This window comes from Pleurodeles waltl, chromosome 9, assembly GCF_031143425.1.
Source record: "Pleurodeles waltl isolate 20211129_DDA chromosome 9, aPleWal1.hap1.20221129, whole genome shotgun sequence".
Lineage (NCBI taxonomy): Eukaryota > Metazoa > Chordata > Amphibia > Caudata > Salamandridae > Pleurodeles > Pleurodeles waltl.
The window spans coordinates 665,054,300-665,078,359 of record NC_090448.1 but is presented as its reverse complement, the minus strand read 5'-3'; the positions used below and the strand labels follow the sequence as shown (position 1 = coordinate 665,078,359).

The window sequence follows — 24,060 nt, the reverse complement described above, 5'->3', positions numbered from 1 at the left end:
GCACCCCCTTCTCTCCATTCTAGCCTATGCGTTTTGGGCACCACTTTGAACTCTGCACCTGACCGGCCCTGAGCTGCTGGTGTGGTGACTTTGGGGTTGCTCTGAACCCCCAACGGTGGGCTACCTGGGACCAAGAACTAAGCCCTGTAAGTGTCTTACTTACCTGGTTAACCTAACAAATACTTACCTCCCCTAGGAACTGTGAAAATTGCACTAAGTGTCCACTTTTAAAAAACAGCTATTTGTGAATAACTTGAAAAGTATACAAGCAATTTTGATGATTTGAAGTTCCTAAAGTACTTACCTGCACTACCTTTCGAATGAGATATTACATGTAGAATTTGAACCTGTGGTTCTTAAAATAAACTAAGAAAATATATTTTTCTATATAAAAACCTATTGGCTGGATTTGTCTCTGAGTGTGTGTACCTCATTTATTGTCTATGTGTATGTACAACAAATGCTTAACACTACTCCTTGGATAAGCCTACTGCTCGACCACACTACCACAAAATAGAGCATTAGTATTATCTCTTTTTGCCACTATCTTACCTCTAAGGGGAACCCTTGGACTCTGTGCATGCTATTCCTTACTTTGAAATAGCACATACAGAGCCAACTTCCTACATTGGTGGATCAGCGGTGGGGTACAAGACTTTGCATTTGCTGGACTACTCAGCCAATACCTGATCACACGACAAATTCCAAAATTGTCATTAGAAATTCATTTTTGCAATTTGAAATTTTTCTAAATTCTTAAAAGTCCTGCTAGGGCCTTGTGTGTTAAGTCCCTGTTTAGCATTGTCTTTTAGAGTTTAAAAGTTTGTTAAAAGTTTGAAATTAGATTCTAGAAACAGTTTTAGATTCTTTAAAAAGTCCTCCAACTCTTAGCAAAATAATGTCTGACACAGAGATGAATGTGGTGGAACTCGACACCACACCTTACCTCCATCTTAAGATGAGGGAGCTAAGGTCTCTCTGTAATATCAAAAAAATAACCATTGGCTCCAGACCTACCAAAATTCAGCTCCAGGAGCTGTTGGCAGAGTTTGAAAAAGCCAACCCCTCTGATGATGACCTCACAGAGGAAGAGATTAGTGACTTGGAGGCCAATGTCCCTCCTCCAGTCCTAAATAGGGAGAACAGGACCCCTCAAGTCCTGTCTCCAACTGTGTTAGTCAGAAATAGTGAGTCCCTCACAGGAGGGTCCCACATTTCTGAAATCACTGAGGATGCTCTCAGTGAAGATGACCTCCTGTTAGCCAGGATGGCCAAAAGATTGGCTTTAGAGAGACAGCTCCTAGCCATAGAAAGGGAAAGACAAGAGATGGGCCTAGGACCCATCAATGGTGGCAGCAATATAAATAGGGTCAGAGATTCTCCTGACATGTTAAAAATCCCCAAAGGGATTGTGACAAAATTTGAAGATGGTGATGACATCACCAAGTGGTTCACAGCTTTTGAGAGGGCTTGTGTAACCAGAAAAGTGAACAGATCTCACTGGGGTGCTCTCCTTTGGGAAATGTTCACTGGAAAGTGTAGGGATAGACTCCTCACACTCTGGAAAAGATGCAGAATCTTATGACCTCATGAAGGGTACCCTGATTGAGGGCTTTGGATTCTCCACTGAGGAGTACAGGATTAGGTTCAGGGGGGCTCAAAAATCCTCGAGCCAGACCTGGGTTGACTTTGTTGACTACTCAGTGAAAACACTAGATGGTTGGATTCAAGGCAGTGGTGTAAGTAATTATGATGGGCTGTACAATTTATTTGTGAAAGAACACCTGTTAAGTAATTGTTTCAATGATAAACTGCATCAGCATCTGGTAGACCTAGGACCAATTTCTCCCCAAGAATTGGGAAAGAAGGCGGACCATTGGGTCAAGACAAGGGTGTCCAAGACTTCAACAGGGGGTGACCAAAAGAAAGGGGTCACAAAGACTCCCCAGGGGAAGGGTGATGAGACAACCAAAACTAAAAATAGTAAAGAGTCTTCTACAGGCCCCCAAAAACCTGCACAGGAGGGTGGGCCCAGAGCCTCTTCACAAAACAATGGGTACAAGGGTAAAAACTTTGATCCCAAAAAGGCCTGGTGTCATAGCTGTAAACAGCATGGACACCAAACTGGAGACAAGGCCTGTCCCAAGAAAGGTTCCACTCCAAACTCCCATCCAGGTAACACTGGTATGGCTAGTCTCCAAGTGGGATCAACAGTGTGCCCAGAGCAAATCAGGGTCCACACTGAAGCTACTCTAGTTTCTGAGGGTGGGGTGGATTTAGCCACACTAGCTGTCTGGCCGCCTAACATGCAAAAATACAGACAGCAACTCTTAATTAATGGGACTAGAATAGAGGGCCTGAGGGATACAGGTGCCAGTGTCACCATGGTGACAGAGAAACTGGTTTCCCCTGGCCAATACATGACTGGAAAAACTTACACAGTCACCAACGCTGACAATCAGAGAAAAGTACATCCCATGGCAATGGTTACTTTAGAATGGGGAGGGGTCAATGGCCTGAAACAGGTGGTGGTCTCCTCAAATATCCCAGTGGACTGTCTGCTTGGAAATGACCTGGAGTCCTCAGCATGGGCTGAGGTAGAACTAAAAACCCATGCAGCAATGCTGGGTATCCCTGAACTGGTGTGTGTGAAAACAAGAGCACAATGCAAGGCACAGGGTGAACAAGTAGAGCTGGAGTCTGGAAGAATGGCCCAGCCTACCAAGAGAACAGGAAAGTCAGTTGGGAAACCAACTACAACACAGCAAAAGAAAGGGAACCTCTCTTCTCAGGAAGAAGTTCTGCCCTCTGAGGGAACTGAGCCTTTGGAGCTTGAACCTTATCAGGTTGAGCTCTTAGGCCCAGGGGGACCCTCAAGGGAGGAGCTGTGTAAGGGACAAGAAACCTGTCCCTCTCTTGAAGGCCTTAGGCAGCAAGCGGCTGAAGAGTCCAAAGCAAGAAAAATGGAACGCATAGGCTCTATTGGGAAGATGGACTCCTGTACACTGAGGCCAGAGACCCCAAACCTGGTGCCACTAGGAGAGTGGTAGTGCCTCAGCTGTTCAGGAAGTTCATCCTAACATTGGCCCATGACATTCCCCTTGCTGGACATTTGGGACAAACCAAGACGTGGGAGAGGTTAGTCAACCACTTCTACTGGCCCAATATGTCCAACATGGTTAAGGAGTTTTGCCTCTCCTGCCCCACCTGTCAAGCCAGTGGTAAGACAGGTGGGCATCCAAAGGCCCCCCTCATTCCACTTCCAGTGGTGGGGGTTCCCTTTGAAAGAGTGGGTGTGGACATAGTTGGTCCACTAGAACCTCCCACAGCCTCAGGAAATATGTATATCCTGGTAGTAGTGGATCATGCTACCAGATATCCTGAAGCTATTCCCCTTAGGTCGACTACTGCCCCTGCAGTAGCCAAGGCCCTCATTGGTATCTTTACCAGAGTGGGTTTCCCTAAGGAGGTGGTGTCTGACAGAGGTACCAACTTCATGTCAGCATACCTAAAGCACATGTGGAATGAGTGTGGGGTGACTTATAAATTCACTACACCATACCATCCACAAACTAATGGCTTAGTTGAGAGATTCAACAAGACATTAAAGGGCATGATCATGGGGCTCCCAGAAAAACTCAAAAGGAGATGGGATGTCCTCTTGCCATGTCTGCTTTTCGCTTACAGAGAGGTGCCACAGAAGGGAGTAGGATTCTCACCCTTTGAACTTCTGTTTGGTCATCCTGTAAGAGGACCACTTGCTCTTGTTAAAGAAGGCTGGGAGAGACCTCTCCATGAGCCTAAGCAAGACATAGTGGACTATGTACTTGGCCTTCGCTCTAGAATGGCAGAGTACATGGAAAAGGCAACCAAAAACCTTGAGGCCAGCCAACAGCTCCAGAAGTTTTGGTATGACCAAAAGGCTGCACTGGTGGAGTTCCAACCAGGGCAGAAAGTCTGGGTTCTGGAGCCTGTGGCTCCCAGGGCACTCCAGGACAAATGGAGTGGCCCTTACCCAGTACTAGAAAGGAAGAGTCAGGTCACCTACCTGGTGGACCTGGGCACAAGCAGGAGCCCCAAGAGGGTGATCCATGTGAACCGCCTTAAGCTCTTCCATGACAGGGCTGATGTCAATCTGTTGATGGTAACAGATGAGGATCAGGAGGCAGAGAGTGAACCTCTCCCTGATCTTCTATCATCAGACCCAAAAGATGGCACAGTAGATGGAGTGATCTACTCAGACACCCTCTCTGGCCAACAGCAAGCTGATTGTAGGAGAGTCCTACAACAGTTTCCTGAACTCTTCTCCTTAACCCCTGGTCAGACACACCTGTGTACCCATGATGTGGACACAGGAGACAGCATGCCTGTCAAGAACAAAATCTTTAGACAGTCTGACCATGGTAAGGAAAGCATCAAGGTGGAAGTCCACAAGATGCTGGAATTGGGAGTAATTGAGCGCTCTGACAGCCCCTGGGCTAGCCCAGTGGTCTTAGTCCACAAACCTCACACCAAAGATGGAAAGAAAGAGATGAGGTTTTGTGTGGACTACAGAGGGCTCAATTCTGTCACCAAGACAGATGCTCATCCAATTCCAAGAGCTGATGAGCTCATAGACAAATTAGGTGCTGCCAAATTCTTAAGTACCTTTGACTTGACAGCAGGGTACTGGCAAATAAAAATGGCACCTGGAGCAAAAGAGAAAACAGCATTCTCCACACCTGATGGGCATTATCAGTTTACTGTTATGCCCTTTGGTTTAAAGAATGCCCCTGCCACCTTCCAAAGGTTGGTGAATCAAGTCCTTGCTGGCTTGGAGTCCTTTAGCACAGCTTATCTTGATGATATTGCTGTCTTTAGCTCCACCTGGCAGGATCACCTGGTCCACCTGAAGAAGGTTTTGAAGGCTCTGCAATCTGCAGGCCTCTCTATCAAGGCATCCAAATGCCAGATAGGGCAGGGAACTGTGGTTTACTTGGGCCACCTTGTAGGTGGAGGCCAAGTTCAGCCACTCCAACCCAAGATCCAGACTATTCTGGACTGGGTAGCTCCAAAAACCCAGACTCAAGTCAGGGCATTCCTTGGCTTGACTGGGTATTACAGGAGGTTTGTGAAGGGATATGGATCCATTGTGACAGCCCTCACTGAACTCACCTCCAAGAAAATGCCCAAGAAAGTGAACTGGACTGTGGAATGCCAACAGGCCTTTGACACCCTGAAACAAGCAATGTGCTCAGCACCAGTTCTCAAAGCTCCAGATTATTCTAAGCAGTTCATTGTGCAGACTGATGCCTCTGAACATGGGATAGGGGCAGTTTTGTCCCAAACAAATGATGATGGCCTTGACCAGCCTGTTGCTTTCATTAGCAGGAGGTTACTCCCCAGGGAGCAGCGTTGGAGTGCCATTGAGAGGGAGGCCTTTGCTGTGGTTTGGTCCCTGAAGAAGCTGAGACCATACCTCTTTGGGACTCACTTCCTAGTTCAAACTGACCACAGACCTCTCAAATGGCTGATGCAAATGAAAGGTGAAAATCCTAAACTGTTGAGGTGGTCCATCTCCCTACAGGGAATGGACTTTATAGTGGAACACAGACCTGGGACTGCCCATGCCAATGCAGATGGCCTTTCCAGGTTCTTCCACTTAGAAAATGAAGACTCTCTTGGGAAAGGTTAGTCTCATCCTCTTTCGTTTGGGGGGGGGTTGTGTAAGGAAATGCCTCCTTGGCATGGTTGCCCCCTGACTTTTTGCCTTTGCTGATGCTATGTTTACAATTGAAAGTGTGCTGAGGCCTGCTAACCAGGCCCCAGCACCAGTGTTCTTTCCCTAACCTGTACTTTTGTATCCACAATTGGCAGACCCTGGCATCCAGATAAGTCCCTTGTAACTGGTACTTCTAGTACCAAGGGCCCTGATGCCAAGGAAGGTCTCTAAGGGCTGCAGCATGTCTTATGCCACCCTGGAGACCTCTCACTCAGCACAGACACACTGCTTGCCAGCTTGTGTGTGCTAGTGAGGACAAAACGAGTAAGTCGACATGGCACTCCCCTCAGGGTGCCATGCCAGCCTCTCACTGCCTATGCAGTATAGGTAAGACACCCCTCTAGCAGGCCTTACAGCCCTAAGGCAGGGTGCACTATACCATAGGTGAGGGTACCAGTGCATGAGCATGGTACCCCTACAGTGTCTAAACAAAACCTTAGACATTGTAAGTGCAGGGTAGCCATAAGAGTATATGGTCTGGGAGTTTGTCAAACACGAACTCCACAGCACCATAATGGCTACACTGAAAACTGGGAAGTTTGGTATCAAACTTCTCAGCACAATAAATGCACACTGATGCCAGTGTACATTTTATTGTAAAATACACCCCAGAGGGCACCTTAGAGGTGCCCCCTGAAACTTAACCGACTATCTGTGTAGGCTGACTAGTTTTAGCAGCCTGCCACAAACCGAGACATGTTGCTGGCCCCATGGGGAGAGTGCCTTTGTCACTCTGAGGCCAGTAACAAAGCCTGCACTGGGTGGAGATGCTAACACCTCCCCCAGGCAGGAATTGTCACACCTGGCGGTGAGCCTCAAAGGCTCACCTCCTTTGTGCCAACCCAGCAGGACACTCCAGCTAGTGGAGTTGCCCGCCCCCTCCGGCCAGGCCCCACTTTTGGCGGCAAGGCCGGAGAAAATAATGAGAAAAACAAGGAGTCGTCACTGGCCAGTCAGGACAGCCCCTAAGGTGTCCTGAGCTGAAGTGACTCTAACTTTTAGAAATCCTCCATCTTGGAGATGGAGGATTCCCCCAATAGGGTTAGGATTGTGACCCCCTCCCCTTGGGAGGAGGCACAAAGAGGGTGTACCCACCCTCAGGGCTAGTAGCCATTGGCTACTAACCCCCCAGACCTAAACACGCCCTTAAATTTAGTATTTAAGGGCTACCCTGAACCCTAGAAAATTAGATTCCTGCAACTACAAGAAGAAGGACTGCCTAGCTGAAAACCCCTGCAGAGGAAGACCAGAAGACGACAACTGCCTTGGCTCCAGAAACTCACCGGCCTGTCTCCTGCCTTCCAAAGATCCTGCTCCAGCGACGCCTTCCAAAGGGACCAGCGACCTCGACATCCTCTGAGGACTGCCCCTGCTTCGGAAAGACAAGAAACTCCCGAGGACAGCGGACCTGCTCCAAGAAAAGCTGCAACTTTGTTTCCAGCAGCTTTAAAGAACCCTGCAAGCTCCCCGCAAGAAGCGTGAGACTTGCAACACTGCACCCGGCGACCCCGACTCGGCTGGTGGCGATCCAACACCTCAGGAGGGACCCCAGGACTACTCTAAGACTGTGAGTACAAAAACCTGTCCCCCCTGAGCCCCCACAGCGCCGCCTGCAGAGGGAATCCCGAGGCTTCCCCTGACCGCGACTCTTTGAATCCCAAGTCCCGACACCTGGGAGAGACCCTGCACCCGCAGCCCCCAGGACCTGAAGGACCGGACTTTCACTGGAGGAGTGACCCCCAGGAGTCCCTCTCCCTTGATCAAGTGGAGGTTTCCCCGAGGAACCCCCCCCTTGCCTGCCTGCAGCGCTGAAGAGATCCCTAGATCTCCCATTGACTTCCCTTACAAACCCGACGCTTGTTTCTACACTGCACCCGGCCGCCCCCGCGCTGCTGAGGGTGAAATTTCTGTGTGGGCTTGTGTCCCCCCCGGTGCCCTACAAAACCCCCCTGGTCTGCCCTCCGAAGACGCGGGTACTTACCTGCAAGCAGACCGGAACCGGGGCACCCCCTTCTCTCCATTCTAGCCTATGCGTTTTGGGCACCACTTTGAACTCTGCCCCTGACCGGCCCTGAGCTGCTGGTGTGGTGACTTTGGGGTTGCTCTGAACCCCCAACGGTGGGCTACCTGGGACCAAGAACTAAGCCCTGTAAGTGTCTTACTTACCTGGTTAACCTAACAAATACTTACCTCCCCTAGGAACTGTGAAAATTGCACTAAGTGTCCACTTTTAAAAAACAGCTATTTGTGAATAACTTGAAAAGTATACATGCAATTTTGATGATTTGAAGTTCCTAAAGTACTTACCTGCACTACCTTTCGAATGAGATATTACATGTAGAATTTGAACCTGTGGTTCTTAAAATAAACTAAGAAAAGATATTTTTCTATATAAAAACCTATTGGCTGGATTTGTCTCTGAGTGTGTGTACCTCATTTATTGTCTATGTGTATGTACAACAAATGCTTAACACTACTCCTTGGATAAGCCTACTGCTCGACCACACTACCACAAAATAGAGCATTAGTATTATCTCTTTTTGCCACTATCTTACCTCTAAGGGGAACCCTTGGACTCTGTGCATGCTATTCCTTACTTTGAAATAGCACATACAGAGCCAACTTCCTACAGATATCATTTGAACAGGTATCAGACATGCTCTAAATAAAGCTTCCTTTGCACTTATTTGCCAATTTTTCGTTCCCCACGCACTTTTCAAGTCTATCAACTTTAGCCAATATTCATAGTGTTCTATCGCCAACTGGGGAACAAAGTAATCGCAATAAATAAATTTTATATTGGTCAATAAAATATTGGGCATTTTCATTATTGCCAAATTAAAATAATATGACTCAGCATTTTTAACATTGTGCCCAGAAAAATATATAAACTTTTCAGTATAGGTTTTGGAACTCCCCACTGACGGAGATGGACAATCTTCCCACTTTTTGTAATTAAAAAAAGTCTTTGTGGTACTTGATCTATGAATGAAATGATCTCCATTATAATTATAACATGACATATCTCCATAATTGTCTTTTGATTGATAAACATGTTCATTTTCAAGTGCAGTAAGATATTCTAGTTCAGATAAGATAGAATCAACTGTTTTTACATACCAATCATCAGAAACAACTCCAGGTGTCATTACACCATTCATTGAAAGAAATACCTATGGAATTTGAATTATCTCCGTCAGGCCATACATAAACCAAAAGATACTTTATCTCAAACTACCCTTTAGGAATGGATATAGCTGAAATGTTCACTAGGGACAAGTCTCTGCGGACCTTAGGGGAGGAAAAATGTAGTTTTAGGACCTTATCCACCAGTTCAACTGTAGACTGTTCATGAAGGTTATGACCATGTATTAATAAGAAGACAATGACAACCCCAATCCAAAGAAGGAAAGCAAGTACAGATAACAAGAGCCACAGATAGTTCCATGGACGAATTCAATTGTTAATTTTGAGCCAGTTCATCAGCTTATGTGCTCTTGGCAGACTTGTTGCAGAAGAGGTAGATGAGTCTGTGAAGGAGTCATTGATGTCAGCAAAATATCTAGAAGTAGTTCATGCAAAAACTGCAGCAGTGTTTGGAAGAGGGAACTGGCCGAAGTCTCCCTTAGTGGTTCATAGTGAACTACTCCATCCGTTTGAGTTGAATTTGAGTAAAATGGTTCAATATTGTTGACATTGCTTGTCGCAGAAGAAGTTAGACGTACCAATGAGAGATCTTTTCCACCCTCGGAGAGATGTCAGCGTTGTTGCTCAAAACCTGTAGAGGAACATCCTGGTCTGAAGTGAGAAGGAGTCGGGGACTACCCAGGAGTCCTCTAGGTCTGCTGTGCAGGATCGGCCATATGGTGTATCTTGACATTGTCGATGGAGACAAGCAGTGGTGGTAGTAGAACAGTTCTGGTACTGTTTTCTCCCAGGACTGGAACCTGTGCACGATATGAAGGGTTGAACTCCCTTTTCACAGCAATCTTTTCACACACTAGATCCGACTCTTTTGGAATCCATCTGGTAGGTGTTATTGGTCCATCCCTTATTCCCAAGGAGACGGCACTGGCAGATGCGTTGTCATCATGGAACTGCAAGACAGTGACACATTCATTTATGTCAAAAGGTGTATCTGCTTCCTCCGTGCCAGGACCATCAAGGTCTGGAACATACATTTGTGATCCAAACAGGCATTCATATGGGGTACGCCCTCCCAGGGATGATCTGGGTAGATTAGTAAGTGCTCTCTGGATTCCATATAGGTGATTAAGCCAACTACGACCCATGCCCAATACTCTCGCTGTTAAGGATTGCTTTGTCTGTTTCTTCGCTCCACAACACTGTTTCCCTCTGGATGATAAGGAGATTAATAATAGAGCTGGACCCCTAACGAAGTCATTGTGTCCCTGAATGCTTCTGAGGGGAAAGCAGGGCCCTGGTCCTAGTGGAAAGCCACAGCTGCATATGTGCCAATAGAGACTTGCAAATCTTAAATAACAGTTCAGGTGTCAGCTGAGCGTTGTGGCCATACCTTTAGAAATTTGGAGCATGAGTCAACAGCGACTAAGATGTATTTGTATGCACCAAATCAGGTGTCAAGGGACCACAACCGTCTAGGTACACACATTGTTTTTATAGACCTGGCCACCAATAACGTGCTTGTAATAGTAAAGTAGTAGCTGCCACACCAGCATGGGCAAAAGCACCTCCCTCATGTGTTGCTTTAATCAACTCAGGTCCTTGATCTTGGTTGGGGATCACACGATCATCCACCCCTGGTATTGTTACTAGGTCAGTATTTAGGCTAGATACATACGATTGGAACACTTGGCAGGATTTGACTTTGGCATGGGCTTGCTTTCAGCCAAAGCTTTCACAGCAGCCAATGTTTCATCATCCAACCTCGTCCATAAAATAGTTATTACAGCAACAGGAGCCGTAGCTACTGCTGATTTGGCTGCTTGGGCTGCTTGATCAGCCAAAGTATTTCCTGTAACGTGTATCCCAAAAGTTGATGTCCCAGTGTATGAACTACATTGACATTGGATAGCGTTTCTTTCATATCCACTACTTTCCCCCACAGGAGTCTGTGTTTAATGGTATTGCTTTTTGAATCTCTGAATCCATTCTGGCGCCAGCAATGTAGATATTCATTGAAGGACTGGACACATTAGTACGAATCACAGACTATTAATGTTAACTGTCCTGTCCCAGTGCCATCAACAGACCCTTGAGCTATGCTAATAGTGCAGTCCCCTAAGGTCTGCGTATAGATATGTTGTGAATAAAATTCACCATCCTTCATGTAGCCACTCACAACCGCACAAGCTGTGGAGTATTGATTTTTGGTGCCTACTGCTGGTCGGGCTGTGCCATCAGAGTACATAATTATTTTCTATTGTTCAATAGGCAAAGTGTTTGCTGGAACCAGGTTCTCTAGTTCATATTGGAGAAATTCTTGAGTTTGTAACTTAGGGTGGAAAACATAATCAACTTCTGTGGCCATTAGAGACTTTGCCCATTGAATCCAACATGGATGTAGTGCTTTATCGTAAAGAACGCTGGCTTTTGTGATAGCCTCGAGGGTTGGTGTAGGAAAGTACCCTCTTTCTTGGCATGGTTACCATCATTTTCTGCCCGTTGTCAGTGTGTTTGACTGTGTTCAGTGGGATCCTGCTAACCAGGACCCCAGTGATTGTGCTCTAACTTGGTTAATTACACCCCACATTTGGCATACTGGTGCCTCCATGTATGTCCCTACTATTTGGTACCCAGGGCATTGGGGTACCAGGGGATTCCCATGGGCTGCAGCATGTATTATGCCACCCATGGGGAGCCCATGCAAAGTGTCCCTGCAGGCCTGCTGTTGCAGCCTGCATGAAAGGCTGCATGCACCCTTTTCACTACAGGTCACTGCACCAGGTTACTGTAAGTCACCCCTACGGCAGGCCCAGAGGGCAGGGTGCAAGTACCTCATATACATGCACTAGCAGAGGTGCCACCACAAACTCCAGTTCAATTTTCCTGGAATTGGTGAGTGCAGAGACGCCATTTTATGCGTGTACTGGACATAGGTCACTACCTATGTCCAGCTACATAATGGTAACTTTAATCTTAGGCATGTTTGGTATCAAACATGTCAAAATCATACCCTAGTACTTTTGCAAGTATTGGAAGTATGATTCGATTCCATGCACTCATTAGAGGACTCCCAGCATTGAACCATGACACCCATTCGGGTGTGTGAGGTTTTTGCTCCTATAATTAGGACTCCTCCCTCCTACTATTTACTTTGGAACAGTGTATACTTTATTGTTAAGTGCATCCTCTGAGGGTGACAAGTCTTCAGTCTGCACGAGAAGGGAGAAGGAATCTCCCTTGGAGTGAAGGAGTCATTCCCCTGCATCCGCAGGCACCAACTGCAACGGCAACCAGCAGCATGTATCTCCTCATCTTGAGCTGTGTGGATCCTGCACCATGATTGGTGGTCCGGAGTAGTCCTCTTGGTCTTCTGTCAACTGTCCAACTTTGGTGGAGGTAAGCTCTTGGCTTCCCACGCAGGACAGTACCCTATACACCATGTCTCTTGCAGCTACCAAGGCTTGTTAGCATCTCCTCCAAGGGATCTTCAGGCTCTGTGGAGTCCCAGCACTCCTTCCTGCGACGCACTGCCCTCTGCGTGCTTCTCCTGCGGCATGGGACCCTTCTCCAGTTGTGCTGAGTGGGCTCCTCTGTGACTCCTGGTTCCTTGTTCAGTGGGTCTGTCGTACTTTGGACTCTTGCTCTGAGCAAGACTGCTGGTCTCAGGATTACAGTACTTTCGTTCGTAGGTGACTAAGTCTCTTCCTACAACTATTTGTAACTGTTGTCCAAACCTTACCGGCTTACTAGCAGTACCTCACCGAAAACACAATAGTAAAAGGTGATTTGTAGCAGTCGCTTACGCATGGACTCAAAATACAATATCTCAGGGTTGTCGTGGTTAAACGGAAATTACCCTTTTCTCACAGATTTATAATGTCTCATACAAACAAAGGCAATAACACAGATGCAGTAAAGTTATAATAGTTTTTATTCAACATAACTGCAATTTGTGATAAGTTGCATGAACTGCAATGATTAGGATAATGAATATACCAAGCAACAGTATTGTAAAGAGGAGAGTCATTGTTATAAAGACCCCCACCATTATGCAATATAAGATAAAAATATATGTATATGTAAAAGATGGAATAAGCCCTAATACCCTAAGGAGAGTAGGTCTAACCTCCTAAAAAGGAAGAGCTGGGTTTGTTAAGCCTAATCTGCCAAAACCGTGTCCATGAGAGGAGCCCCCAACCCTCGTTACCTTGGAATGAGGTCTCTATCTCAGACTCCGCAGGGACACGAAGACTGGATCAGTGTCAAGATGACTGCAGCATCAGTATCAGCGATGGTGGCGATGCCCTCTGGTCGGAATCCCTCTGATTATCTGTCTAAAAGTGTGTTGTATTTATACAGATCTACAAGGTCCCCTGACATAAGTGTTATTCATAACAATAGATAACAGGCATGCTTGGGACGGCAATTAATATCAACAATCCCTCGAAAGTATAGAGAGGGAAAATCCCTAAGTGTGAATGCCTACTGTATGTTTGTCTTTCGTGCTTGATCTTGATGCCTTGGCGCAGTGACACTGATAATAGAACCCATAACAAGTGGCCTAACTATAAACAAGGCCGCCATTTTAAAGGAAATAAATAATTAAATGGACTAAGCCAGAGCAAGCTAAGTAGGTTAAAAGTCACTGGGTGACGGGGGCACGAGTTTACAAGCCTACGGCTAAGCTAACTCCTGTTAACCCGTTAAAACAAACTAGGATTCACTACAGGTCTTCTGTGGGGGCTGCCTCTTCTTCTGTGGACTCTCTGCCTTGCTGAAGGTCCCCTAGGACTCCTCCTGTGGGTTGAGACCTCCTGGATCTTGCTGGTCCCTGGCAGCTCCACTTTTGCTTCACAGTGACTTCTGCCTTTGCCAAAGCTTGTTGGTGGCTTTTCCACGCCACTGACCGACTGCAGTCATCCATTAGGCGTGGGATGTTGGCTGCATCCTCCAGGAACTCTTCACCTGCCCTAGGACTGCATTCCTGACCATCTTTGTCCTACCGTCGACCAATTCCTGCACCACAGCTGGGTGGTAGTAGCTCCTGCTCCCCCTGGACTCTTCTGTGACTTCTGGACATGGTCTTCTTTTTCCACAGGTCTTCCTGTTCAGGAATCTACCGCTGGTTTCTTGCAGTCTTGTCTGGGTGTTGCATTTTCTTCTTTTTCTTCCTATTGGGTGGTTTGGGAAAATCCAGTAACTTACTCCTTTCTTATTGGTCGCTAGGGCACACTGTGGTACCTACCGTTTCCTAGAACCCCCAGCTCCCCTTCACACATTCAACTTACCTAGGTAGGGGTCCTGCATTCGTATTCCATTTTTTTAGTATACGATTTGGGCCCCCCCTAGAGTCACTATTGCCTCTTTGCTGTTGCACTGTTTTCTATTGCTATTTATGCCTATTTCTGATTACTAGTGTTCATCTAGTGTGTTACTTACCTCCTATTGGAGGGTTGCCTCTTTAGTGCTTTTTGGTAATTCTATCACTAAAATAAAGTACCTTTATTTTTGTAACACTGAGTGTTTTCTTTCATGTGTGTAAGTGCTGTATGACTACAGTGGTATTGCATGACCTTTGCATGTCTCCTAGATAAGCGTTGGCTGCTCATCCACAGCTACCTCTAGAGAGCCCTGGCATTAGACACTGCCTACACTACAATCATAGGGGATACCTGGACCTGGTTTAAAGTGTAAGTACCTTAGATACCAACCACACGCCAGTCCAGCTTCCTACACTGGTGGTGCAGCAGTGGAATAAGTACTTGCAATTGGCTTACTTCTGTCACTTGGTACTTTCCACAGGAAAGACCACTTGCTGACAAGGGGTACACACTATACTTAGTGTCAGGGAACTAGTCTCTTAAGTTTAGGTAAGCTAAGGGTCTAGGCATAGCCCTTGCTCTAAACTTTCTTGCAGAGCCAAGGAGTTAGGTACACTTACATCACCCTAGAAACACAACATGTCTTCAGCACAGTACACATCTCAGGCCAAAGATTCTCCTTATGAGAATCTGACTTTCCAGGAATTGAGAGAGATGTGTGCTGAGAGGAACCTGAAGGCAGGGAGGAACCCTAACAAGAGTCTGGTCCTGGGCCTGGACCATGATGACCAGGACCATGCTGGTAGGCAGAAAGAGGAGAAAGATGCAGAGTCTAGCCCTCCAGTGTTAGAAAGACAGGATCTAGACAATGAGGAGGGTCAGCAGTATGCCTCAGAGGATCAGAGTCCCTAGTAAACCCTCTAGCCTAGCTGGGAGCACTTCAGGTAGTGGGAAGAGAAGCCATAACAGTAGGGCTTCCTTTGTGCCCAAAAGACTAGTTGAGGGGGTTACTAAGACTAGGGATAGATCCTCCTCTCCTCACTCATGTCACCTCAGTCTCTTAGGAGACACACTGTTCATCTCCAGGAGAAGATTCCCTAAATAGGGAACTCAAGCAGCTGACACTGGAGGAGGCCAAGCTGAGGCTGCAGCAGCAACAGCTAGCCCTAGATAGGGCGCCCTTGGCAGTGGAGAGAGAGAGAGAGAGAGAGAGAGAGAGAGAGACAGGGCTTGGGGTTAGCACCCCATGATGGCAGCAGCTTTAGTTTCAGGGAGACAAGGGTCAGGAACGACTCCAGAAATCTAAACAAATGTCCCCCCCTACAAGGTGGGGAATGACATATACAAGTGGCTCACCGCTCTCGAGAGGGCCTGTAAGGTACAAAGGGGCCCTCGGAGCCAGTGGGCTGCTATCCTGTGGCTCTCCTCTGACAAGGGGAGAGATATACTTCTCACTATCAGGGAGGAAGATGCTGACAACTGCTGTTTTTAAATCTGCACTCTTAGATGGGTTTGGTCTCACCACTGAACAGGTTAGGATCAAGTTCAGGGAGATCAGGAAAGAGTCCTCCCAAGATCCCTGATCTTGAGATAGCATATATTGAACAACTGTGTGTCTGATTTGTTGCACCAATACTTAGTAGACTTAGATCTTACCTCTCCCCAAGAATTGGGAAAGAAAGCAGACAAATGGGTCATAACTAGGGTGAGCGGAAAAGCTCATACAGGGGGTGAGAACAAGAAAAAGGAAGCAGATCGGTCTCAGGATAAAGGTGGGGACAAAGACAAAAGCGGAGTCTCCATCAGGCCCACAAAACTCTTCTGGTGGTGAGTCTGAAACCTCTTCCTCCTATGTTAAAAAGCCTTGGTGCTATGTGTGTAAAAACAAACACCATAGGGCAGGGGACAGATCCTGCCCTAAGAAAGGCACCAAGCCCCCCACTACTTCAAACCCCACTTCTACTTCTAGTGCCCCTAGTAACAGCAGTAGTGGTGGGTCTGTTAGAAATAACCAGTCCTAGGGTGTAGCTGGGCTCACTTTAAGAAGTGTAGTGGGGGCTGGTTTAGTCAGAGAGACAACAGAAGCTGTTTTAGTCTCTGATAGGGGATTGATCTTGCCACCCTTGCTGCCTGTCCCCTTAATATGGATGAGTACAGGCTGCAGCCCTTGATATATGGTGTTCAGGTGAAGGCCTACAGGGACATAGGTGCCAGTGTCACTATGGTGACTGAAAAACTGGTGTCCCATGAGCAATTCCTACTTGGTCACCAGTACCAAATGACTGATGCTCATAACACTGTATGCCACCCCATGGCAGTTGTTGATTTCAGGTTGGGGGGGGGGGGGGGGGCAGGGAGTTACTGGTCCAAAGAAAGATTTTGTGTCCACAGATCTACCTGTAGAGAGTCTACTAGGGAACAACTTGGAGACTTCAGCTTGGTCTGAAGTGGAGTTAGAGGCCCATGCAGCAATGCTGGGCATCCCAGGGCATATCTTTGCCCTGACCAGAGCACAGGCCAAGAGACAAAAAGATCAAGGAAACGTGGAGCCTCCTCCAAAACCCAGGATAAAAAAGGGCAAAAAGGTGTCCCCTACCCCACCCTCCAGTGAAGATTCCCCCTTTGAGAAGGAGGAATCTACTCCCTTGGCAGAACCTACACCTGAGGAGCTGAAGGCTGATACAGCTGAGCTCTTAGGTGCAGGGGGGCCTGCCAGGGAGGAATTCAGTATGGCACAAAAGACTTGTCCCACACTGGAGGGCTTGAGGCAGCAAGCTGTCCTTCAAGAGGCAGGGGATGTCAATGGCACCCACAAGGTGTAGAAGACAGACTCTTGTATTCAGAGCCAAGGGAACCCAAGCCTGGTGCCACCAGGAGATTGGTAGTATCTCTGCAATACAGAGAATGTTTGTTGATCCTGGTACATGACATTCTCCTGGCAGGTCACTTGGAGCAAAGTAAGACTTGGGGCAGGCTTGTCCCTCACTTTCACTGACCCTACATATCAGAAGACACTTAGACGTTTTGTCGCTCATATGTCACCTGTCAAGCCAGTAGCAAGAGAGGTGGCACCTCCAAGGCCCCCTTAATTCCACTCCCAGTGGTTGGGGTTCCCTTTAAGGGTTGGCCCCATAGACCAATCCACAGCCTATGGGAACAAATGCATTTTGGTGGTGTACCATGCTGCCAGGTACCAAGAAGCTATTCCTCTAAGGACCACTACTGCTCCTGCAGTTGCAAAAGCCCTCCAGGGAATTTTCTCAAGAGTGGGCTTTCAGGTAGAGGTACCAACTCCATGTCTGTATACCTAAAAGCAATGTAGAAGGAATGTGGTGTTAATTATAAGTTCACCACCCCTTACCTCCCCCAAACCAATGGATTGGTAGAGCGATTTAATAAAACTCTCAAAGGCATGATCATGGGACTCTTTGAAAAACTCAGGAAGACATGGGACGTACTACTGCCATGCCTCATTTTTGCCTACAGGGAGGTCCCTCAGAAGGGAGTGGGCTACAGGCCCTTTGAACTTCTGTTTGGTCACCTTGTTAGGGGCCCTCTTACTCTTGTAAGGGAGAGCTGGGTGCAACCTCTCAAGCACCTAAGCAGGACATAGTGGACTCAGATCCAGGATGGCTATATGAGTATATGAAAAAAGCCACTAAAAACCTTAAGGCCATCCAGGAACTGCGGAATCAATGGTATGACCAGAAGGCTGTTGTAACTATTTAACAGCCAAGGTAGAAGGTGTGTGTCCTGGAGCCTGTGGCTCCCAGGGCACTCCAAGACAAGTGGGGTAGTCCCCACACAGTAGTGGAAAAGGGTGAGGTCACCTACTGGGTGGACCTAGGTACTCCCAGAAGCTCCCTACAATGACCGGGCTGACGTGACCCTGCACATGGCCACTGATAAGTGACAGGAGGAAGAGAGTGACCCTCTCCCTGACATCTTCTCCAACACTGCAGCTGATGGCTCAGTTGATGGGATAGTCCTTGCTTGACTGCCTTTCGGAGTCGCAGAAAGAAGACTGCAGGAATCTCCTAGGACCTGGTCAGACAACATGGTGTGAACACACCATTGACACAGGGGACAGTTTGCCCATAAAAAGCAACATCTATAGGCAACCTGACCATGTTAGAGACTGAGTCAAAGCAGAAGTGCAAAAGATCCTGGACCTATGAGTCATTGAGCACTCTGATAGCCCCTGGGCTAGCCCAGTGGTGTTGGTCCAATAACCTTACTCTCAGAAAGGAAAAAGGGAAATGAGGGTCTATGTTGATTAAAGAGGGCTTAACATTGTCACGAAGACATATGCTCATCCTATCCCTAGGGTAGATGAGCTAATAGACACATTGGCATCTGGCAAGTATCTCAGCACATTTGATTTGACTGCAGGCTATTTGCAGATCAAATTATCAGATGATGCTAAACCAAAGATAGCATTTTCAACCATTGGAGGGCATTATCACTTTACAGTCCCTTTGGTCTGAAAAATGCACCTGCCACATTTCAGAGACTAGCGAATACAGTCCTCCAAGGATTGGAAGCCTGTATTGCAGCTTATCTAGATGATATAGCTGTCTTTAGCTCCACATGGGAGGATCCCCTGGTCCACCTGTGGAAGGTTTTGAAAGCTCTGCAAAAAGCAGGCCTCACTATCAAGGCCTTTAAGTACCAAACTGAGCAGGGGACGGTTGTATATCTGGGCCACCTGGTAGGTGTAGGCCAGATTCAACCACTACAGCCCTGACTACTCCAAGCAGTTCATAGCTCAGACAGATGCTTCTGAGGTAGGGGTTGGGGCAGTGTTATCACAACTTAACACTGAGGTCCAGGACCAACTTGTAGCTTTTATAAGCACAAGGTTGACCCCCATGGAAAAGTGTTGGTCAGCCATAGGAAGGGAGGCCTTTGTTGTGGTCTAAGCTGTGAAGAAGCTGAGGCCATACCTGTCTGGCACTCACTTCCTTGTTCACACAGACCACAAGCCCCTTCTTTGGCTTAGGCAGATGATAGGTGAAAATCAGCTCGAAGAGAGGCTCAAAGCGGAGGAGGGCGGCAAATCCGGGCGGGGGAAGAGAGGCCGGAGCGGGAGAGGAGGGCACCGGCGGCGGCAGCAGAAGCGGAGGCCCGGGGGCGGACGAACCATGGCGAACTCGGGGCTGCAGATGCTGGGCTTCGTGCTGGCCCTGCTGGGCTTCGTGCTGGCCCTGCTGGGCTGGATCGGGCTGATCGTGGCCACCATCCTGCCGCAGTGGCAGATGAGCAGCTACGCCGGGGACAGCATCATCACGGCCATCGCCATGTACCAGGGCCTGTGGATGAGCTGCGCCATCCAGAGCACGGGCCAGATGCAGTGCAAGGTCTACGACAGCATCCTGGCACTGCCCGGTTCTCTACAGGCCACCCGGGGGCTGATGGTGGTTTCCATTGTGGTGGCTGCTTTGGGCATTGCCATCTCCACCGTTGGCATGAAATGCACAAAGTGTGGCGGGGACGACAAGGTGAAGAAGGCACGCATCGCCATGACCGGTGGCATAGTCTTCCTGCTGGGAGGTCTGGCTGCTCTGGTTGCGTGTTCATGGTACGGCAACAAGATTGTGCAGGACTTCTACAACCCGTTCACACCAGTCAACACAAAGTATGAGTTTGGATCTGCGATCTTCATTGGCTGGGCAGGGTCGTTGCTGGTGGTCCTCGGCGGTGCTCTGCTCGCTTGCTCTTGCCCAAGGAAGTCTGGGTCCAAGGGCCGCAGCTACCCCAAATCGAAGGCCGCCTCCAGTGCTGGCGGCAGGGAGTACGTATAAGACACGTCCGGCAACACTCATCAAACACTACCAGTGACAAAATGCCAGCTCTTCGTGAACTCTGCAGAACTGATCAGTTGGCACAAACTGAATTAAGTCGTCTTTGTACGCGGCAGGCAGTTAGTCATTCAATGTAAACTGATTATGGGGTGCTAGTCTCCTGTGGCACACAATTAATCGCCTAGACTTCCCAAAGTGCCTTGGTTCCTGGGTGCCCCCATCTTTAGTGCTCATTAACCTTGTCCTCATTTTTAAAAAATGGTCTACAGTCCTTCAAGCACCTGAGTCGCAGATAAGCAAAGAGCGCCCCAGGCCTTCTACTCCTTTCTACCGTGCAGGAATGCAGAAGCAGGTCCGGTTTAGGGAAAGAACACTGGCTTAAGTCCCGGTTGCACACCTTTGTCACTAATTTGGGTGGGGGAGGTGTCAACTCACACATGCAGACTGTAGGGTTATTCGAAAGCTGATTTTATTAAAGCTGGGGGGGGATTAAACCACAATTTGTGAGTATTTTATGACACCTGTTTGGTGTTGCTATGTTTGAATTAACACGATGTCCTGGATGAGGTAGGAGCAATGGGTACCCGGGGTCACACCAGGGATGCCACGGTGTCCTGATCAATGTGAATCAAAAGTGCTTGAGCTGGTAGCCACCTTCCACGTGCCCCTGCAGATAAGACCTGGTAGACTTCTGTTCACATGTTCATTTAGCTGGTGGTGCCCTTCTGTAGGCGTTGCATTGTGACTTGATAGCAACCTCATTCCTGCCCACTGTAGACCATGTGTAGAGTAAACTGGCCAATGGGAGCCTGGCTTCTTCCATCTTAGAAGGGCTGTTATGTCTTGGGAGTGATGTTTTAGATAACCGAATAGTTGTGTAAAAATGGATATTTAAGTAATGAGTTTAGTTTTTATTTTTGTGCTGTATCATTGGGACATTTTTTTTAGGTGAAAATCCCAAACTGTTAAGCTGGTCCATATCCCTACAGGGAATGGACTATACAGTGGAACTTTGCCCTGGAGTAACCACTCCAATGCAGATGGACTCTCCAGATATTTCCACTTAGACAATTAAGACAACTAGACAAGGTTAGCCTTATTGTCCTTCATTGGGTTCATTTGGGGGGGGGGGGGGGGGGTCTGTGTAGGGAAGTACCCCTTTTTTGGCATGGTTACCCCCATTTTCTGCCAGCTGTCAGTGTGTTTGACTGTGTTCACTGGGACCCTGCTAACCAGGACCCCAGTGATTATGCTCTTTCCCTTCTCACTTGGTAACTTAGTTACTTACACTCCACATTAGGCATACTGGTGCCAAAGTAAGTCCCTAGTATATGGTATCCAGGTACCCCGGGCATTGGGACACCAAGGGTTCCCCATGGGCTGGAGCATGTATTATGCCACCCCTGCAAAGTGTCTGCAGGCCTGCCATTGCAGCCTGCGTGAAAGGGTGCATGCACACATTTCACTCTCACTGCAGGTCAGTGCAAGAACTCCAGCTCCATTTTCTGGACTTCGTGAGTGCTGGGAAGCCATTTTAGCCATTTACTGGACATAGGTCACTACCTATGTCCAGCTACATAATGGTAACTCCAAACCTAGGCATTTTTGGTATCAAACATGTCTGAATCATACCCCAATACTGTTGCCAGTATTGGTTGTATGATTCCATGCACTCTGCGGGCTCCTTAGAGAACCCCCAGCTTAGATCCTGCTAGTTTTAAGGGGTTTCCTGGGCAGCCCGAGCTGTTGCCATCCTACAGACTGGTTTCTGCCCTCCTGCTGTGTGTACAGCTCAAGCCCAGGAATGTAGAAAAAGGATTTCCTTTGGGAGATGGAGAAATTGGTGTTACATGGATTGGGACTGGTAGCCTCCCCAAGCCCCTGGTATGCTTTGAAGGGCACATTTGGTACCCTCCTTGCATAAACAAGTCTGCACCCGTTCAGGGGCCTCCAGTTCCTGCTCTGGCACAAAAATGGAGTTCCCACTCCCCTGTCCATCACCACCCCAAAGGTGGTGCCCAGAGCTCCTCCAGGTGTCCACTTGATTCTGCCATCTTGAATCCAAGGTGGGCAGAGGCCTCTTGAAGGAACTGAGTGGACGGGTCAGACAGGTGACGTCACAGCCCCCTCCTGATAGGTAGTCACCTTGCTAGGTGACCAATCCCCATTCCAGGGCTATTTAGGGTCTCCCTCTTGGGTGAGTCCCCAGATTCGTCACACAAGATTCCAGCAGGTCTCCTCTTAAATGTTGACTTTGACCTCTGGCCCCTGGTTTTGCAACTGGACTTCACTGGAACCTGCAGCTCTGGCAATGACTTCGCTCTGCAACATTGTTTCTCCTGTTTCTTCCAGCAACTGCAACATTTCCCCAGCTGTGCATCCTCTGAGGGCAGGAATACTTCAGCCTGCACCAAGAAACAAGGAATCTCCCTTAGAGTGAAGCAGTGTAGGGAAATGCCTCCCCTGGCATGGTTATCCCCTAACTTTTTGCCTTTTGTTGATGCCAGTTATGATTGAAAGCGTGCTGGGACCCTGCGAACCAGGCCCCAGCACCAGTGTTCTTTCCCTAAACTGTACCTTTGTTCCCACAATTTGCATAGCCCTGGCACATAGATAAGTCCCTTGTAACTGGTACCCCTGGTATCAAGAGCCCTGTGGCCAGGGAAGGTCCCTAAGGGCTGCAGGCATGTATAATGCCAGCCTGGAGACGCCTCGCTCAACACATGCACACGGCCTGACAGCTTGTGTGCGCTGGTGGGGTGAAAATGACTAAGTCGACATGGCACTCCCCTCAGGGTGCCATGCCCTCAACTCAATGCCTGTGGCATAGGTAAGTCACCCCTCTAGCAGGCCTTACAGCCCTAAGGCAGGGTGCACTATACCACAGGTGAGCACGTAGTTGCATGAGCACTACGCCCGTACAGTGTCTAAGCCAAACCTTAGACATTGCAAGTGCAGGATAGCCATAAAGAGTATATGATCTGGGAGTCTGTCAGTTACAAACTCCACAGTTCCATAATGGCTACACTGAAATCTGGGAAGTTTGGTATCAAACTTCTCAGCACAATAAATGCACACTGATGCTAGTGTGGGATTTATTGCAAAATGCACACAGAGGGCATCTTAGAGATGCCCCCTGCATGCCAGTCCGACTCATAGTGTTAGGCTTACCAGTTCCTGCCAGCCTTCCTCAACCAGACGAGTTTCTGGCCACATTAGGTGAGTGCCTTTGTCACTCTGTGGCCAGGAACAAAGCCTGCACTGGGTGAAGGTGCTGCTCACCTCCCCCTGCAGGAACTGTAACACCTGGCGGTGAACCTCAAAGGCTCATGCCTGTTGTTACAGTGCCCCAGGGCATCCCAGCTAGTGAAGATGCCCGTCCCTCCAGACACAACCCCCACTTTTGGTGGCAAGTCCGGAGGAGATAATGAAAAAAAACAAGAAGTCACCTACCAGCCAGGACAGCCCCTAAGGTGCCCTGAACTGAGGTGACCCCTGCTTTTAGAAATCCTCCATCTTGATTTTGGAGGATTCCCCCAAGAGGAAGAGGGATGTGTCCCCCTACCCTCAGGGAGGAGGCACAAGGAGGGTGTAGCCACCCTCAAGGGGAGTAGCCATTGGCTAATGCCCCCCCAGACCTAAACACACCCCTAAATTTAGTATTTATGGGCGACCCTGAACCCAGGAAATGAGATTCCTGCAACCTATAACAACAAGGACTTCTGACCTGAAAGCCCCGTAGAGACGACGGAAACGACAACTGACTTGGCCCCAGCCCTACCGGCCTGTCTCCAGACTCAAAAAAACTGCACAGTGACACATCCAGCTGGACCAGCGACTTCTGAGGACTCAGAGGACTGCCCTGCACCCAAAGGACCAAGAGCCTCCTGAGAACAGCGGCACTGTTCAGAAACAGCAACAAACTTGCAACAAAGAAACATCTTTAAAGAGACTCTCACTTATTGCCAGAAGCGTGAGTCTTCACACTCTTCACCTGACGCCCCCAGCTCGAGTTCAGGACAACAAC

The 24,060-nt window shown here is 48.2% G+C and overlaps 1 protein-coding gene and 1 pseudogene across 5 annotated transcripts in view; both read left to right on the top strand.

Moving 5' to 3' along the window:
* Window positions 1–24,060, top strand: part of SYMPK (symplekin scaffold protein) — a 1,084,618-nt gene that overhangs the window by 747,163 nt on the left and 313,395 nt on the right. The gene's annotated exons all lie outside the window — the stretch shown is intronic.
* LOC138259841 (claudin-7 pseudogene) lies at window positions 19,257–20,965 on the top strand (annotated as a pseudogene).